The sequence below is a fragment of the Triticum dicoccoides genome, chromosome 4B, assembly GCF_002162155.2.
Source record: "Triticum dicoccoides isolate Atlit2015 ecotype Zavitan chromosome 4B, WEW_v2.0, whole genome shotgun sequence".
Classification (NCBI taxonomy): Eukaryota; Viridiplantae; Streptophyta; class Magnoliopsida; order Poales; family Poaceae; genus Triticum; species Triticum dicoccoides.
The window spans coordinates 147,035,684-147,040,124 of NC_041387.1; positions in this window are offsets into that span (position 1 = coordinate 147,035,684).

Consider the following 4,441-nt stretch of genomic DNA (forward strand, 5'->3'; position numbering starts at 1 on the left):
TCCTCCTCCTCCCTCCTTTATATAAATGGGGAGGGGGCGCCTACAACACACATCAATTGTTCCAAGCCGTGTGCGGCGCCCCCTTCCATAGTTAACGCCTCTGGTCATATTCACGTAGTGCTTAGGCGAAGCCCTGCGCGGATCACTTCACCATCACCGTCACCACGCCATCATGCTAACAGAATTCTCCCTCAACAATTTGCTGCATCAAGAGTTTGAGGGACGTCATCGAGCTGAACGTGTGCAGAACTCGGAGGTGCCGTACGTTCGGTACTTGATCAGTCGGAACGAGAAGAAGTTCGACTACATCAATCGCGTTAACAAAACGCTTCTGCTTTCGGTCTACGAGGGTACGTGGACACACTCTCCTCCTCTCGTTGCTATGCATCTCCTAGATAGATCTCGCTTGAGCGTAGGATTTTTTTTGAAATTGCATGCTACGTTTCCCAACACCATAGTACACCCTTTTATCAGCTTCATCTACAATCATGCATTCTATTCGAACAGAGTTGTTCTGATATGATGTCTTCTCATCATGTTCCCCATTGTATAACATTTATCCATTTATGTCATATGCTTGGTATGTCAACACCGTAGGTGATGACTTTTGTGCCAACCACGTAGCAATGTCATCGATGGATCCTTGTGCCAAATGATTCTTTAGCCATTCGACGTAGTTCTTAGTGTGCTACTTCATCTCCACATCTGATGAAGGCACCATTGGTAAGAATCTTTGGTGTATCTCTGCCAAGTGTTCTTCAGCATAAGCGCTGAGAACTGGGATGTTAAGTAGTACCGTCAAATGGGCTTTCTCTGCCAATTCTTCGGGTGCAGCCATTTGGGTGCCAACAAGGACCAGCTTACCTTTCAGCCTTCCCTCGTGGTTGGAGAGGGGCAAACCTATAGGTCTTTGTTTCATGTATTTGGTGCAAAACTCAACCACCTCCTCCGCGGTATAACCTTGTAGGATGCTTGCCTCTGGATGGTTTCGGTTCCAACAAAAGCGCTTCAGTATGATCCGCTCAAAGGGATACATGTTGCGAAGAAACACATGACCACAATACTTTGTCTCGTCGACAAGGTGCATAGTGAGATGGACCATGACATCAAAGAATGACGGTGGGAAAAATATCTCTAGGTTGGACAATATTCTTGCAATATCAGCTTGCATATGATCCAACTCTTCAGGATCTACAACTTTCTGCCGTAGTTGATTGAAGAAATCACAGAGCTCAATGAGCGTGTTTCTTATATCTTTGACCATCAGATTCCTGATGGCCACCGGGAGGATTTGTGTCAACATTACATGGCAATCATTTGACTTCATGTGTCCAAACTTCATTTTACCTGAGCTCACATCCACGAGACTTCTGATGTCTGCGGAGTAGGAAGACGGTGTCTTAACTCACAACAAATAGGTGAAGAACTGTGTTGCTTCTTTTGTACTGAAATTATAACTCTGGCGAGCTTCGATGGATTTGTCATCACCTTTTGCTTCACTCTTGTGTTTTGATTGATCAGCAAGCATGTCGAGCGGTGAACCCTCACCATCCTTTCTTTTACCTTTAATCTTGAGACAAGTACCAAGGATGCTTTCACATACGTTCTTATCTATGTGCATGACATCAATGCAGTGACGTACACATGGAATCTCCCAGTAAGGTAATTTCCAGAACACCGATTTCTTCTTAAACACTTGACCCTTGGGTGTTTATTTCACCGTCAAAGCATGATTCTTGCCAAGTACAACATTAATTTGTTTAGCCATGTTGTGGACCACCTCCGCATCATGGGGTCTTAGGCCCACACCTACCTCTGTTGTACCATCAAATTCAGCTTTCATCTTTTGGTATGGGTGATTTTTCTGTAAGAACCTATACGCAAATACACGGTTTTGAGTGAGTTGGGAGGTCTTCTGCTAGCTGTCCTATCCATGCATGTGACACACCCTACATCTCCCTTTGTTTTCGGCCCCGATGTGTTGCCTAATGCCGGCATATCTTGAATGGTGTGCACCAACATCGCATGTAGATCAAAATCTCCTTTCTATAAGCATCATAACTTTTTTACAACAGGTGCATCTATCCACACTGTCAGCAGTTCTTCTACTAGTAGCTGAAAGTAAATGTCGATGTCATTTCCAGGTTGCTTCAGGCCTTGGATAATCATTGACATCATAATGTATTTTTTTTCTTCATACACAACCAAGGAGCTAGGTTATATATGCACAGAAGCACCGGCCATGTGCTGTGATTGGTGCTCATATCGCCAAAAGGATTCATCCCGTCAGTACACTCCCCGAGCCTTATACTTCTAGGATCCTTCGCAAAGTCTTGAAACTTGTTGTCTATTAATTCCCACTAAGCCCCATCTTTCGGGTGCCTCATATACTTATCCGCAATTCGCTCATCATGATGCCACCGCAACCTCTTTGCCTCTCTAGGGTTTGCAAACAAATGCCTCAACCTTGGAATTAAAGGCAAGTACCAAACAACCTTGAATGGGAATCCTGTCTTGATCTCATCATCAAATTTGTACTTGTCCTTTGCTCTTCTGTGCTTGTATCGTGCATGCTTGAATTTGGGACATGCACGTAAATCTTTGTACTCACCGCGGTACAATATACAATCGTTCACACAAGTGTGTATCTTCTGCACTTCAAGTTCCATTGGACAAACAATTTTCTTCGCTTCATTCATGCTTCTAGGGAGCACATTATCTTCCGGAAGAATTTATTTGAAAATACCTAATATCTATGTGAAGCCCGTGTTTGATAGACCGTTTGGTGCTTTAAATCTGAGAAGCGCCAGGGTGGCACTCAACATGGAATATTTCTTTTTGCAACCTGGATACAATTCTTTCTTGGAGTCCGCATCAATGGTTGGCAGATCCTTGTACCCAATCATATCCTTTTTTGGGCCCTTGAAATCTGCAATCATAGCAGCAAAATCTGGCGTATCAAGATCGTCATCATCTGAGTCGACGTCTTGGTTTTCCAGTGGGTGTTTCGGCTTTCTGGTGTTCCATTGGTAGCTTGACGCCTCTTCCTCGATGTTAGATTCAACATCCATGTGACACTGATCGGGGTTTGGCATCTTGCAGCCCTGGGTATCTTCATCCATGACCTCCTCTTCACCGTGTCTGGTCCAACGTGTATATCCATCCATGAATCCCCGAGAGACTAAGCACCACTTAACATCTGCAACTTCATGTGACTCTGTATTGGCACAGTCAGTACATGGACATAGGATGTAATCCGCATCACCAATTCTCCTCTTTGTACTTTCAGCCAAATTCATGAACTCTATCACGCCACTGATAAAATCAGCGATTTTCCGATTCTTCATCCATCGAGATCGCTCAGTCTGCACCACAAGAATGGTAATTAAAAACAAAACAACAACATTAATACACGGATTAACTGTTGCTCAAAGATGCGTGCATAAATCACAAGGTTTTATTTTCATAATTACTGAGGGCGCTCCATATTGTTATCTAGACGTGCAATGATAAAAATTAATGGCCAATCAATTTACATGCAGAGTACTAGTACAACACTACCCTTAGGAATTGAATACCTTAATTAAGCCACTAACGAAAAGGATACCTTAATTAATTAGTCGTGTGGTGACCTCCACCCAGTAGACAGAGAAGCGCGATGCCGTGGCACGCCGAGACAGCAGGGTCAACGAGCTAAGCTTAGTGCGGCTGCCGCCTGAAGTTCGACCTCCACTATCCCGCCATCAACCGCGATGGATGTGCTCGAATCACGCCGCCGCCGACCTTGATTGTTGAGCTCATCCTATCTCCCGCCGCAGACCAAGGATTGACCTCCTATGATGCCGCCACTGCCCATCAATCGAGGATTGACCTCTTCTCCGGTAGTCGCTGCCTAGGTCACCGTTTCCATCTCTGTATGTAGAGCGGCTATTTTTTTTACGGATATCCGCAGGGCGGCTGTTTACACGGTATCACTGTAACTCAATTATATGTACAGGGTAGTACATCACATACGGTTATGTAACAACAACCGTATCTCACCTACATTGTCTTCTCACACGGTTTGGTGCGAAAATCGTGTGTGACGTTGTAATACCTAACACAAACGACATGTATAAACAGTGTGCCGTATACAACATATAGTGCCATAAGTAGTTCCCGACCGTTAGCTTATCCCCACAGTTTCCCCATTCCCCCAAATCCCTACATATCCTCCAAATTCCCTCGCGTGGTGCTGACATTGGGGGAATGCGGACGAATGGTCCTGATGGTTTCGGTGCGACTGCTCCTGCTCGTATCGCCGCCATGACGGTGGTCGCCGTCGAGCACTTACCTAAGGTCATCAGAAGGCAGGTGTACTACGGATTCGAATCATCCTGTCAGGTTCCAATCTATCCCGATCTTTTTTAGCATGTCCAAAGTAGCTCCTTGCTAAATCCGT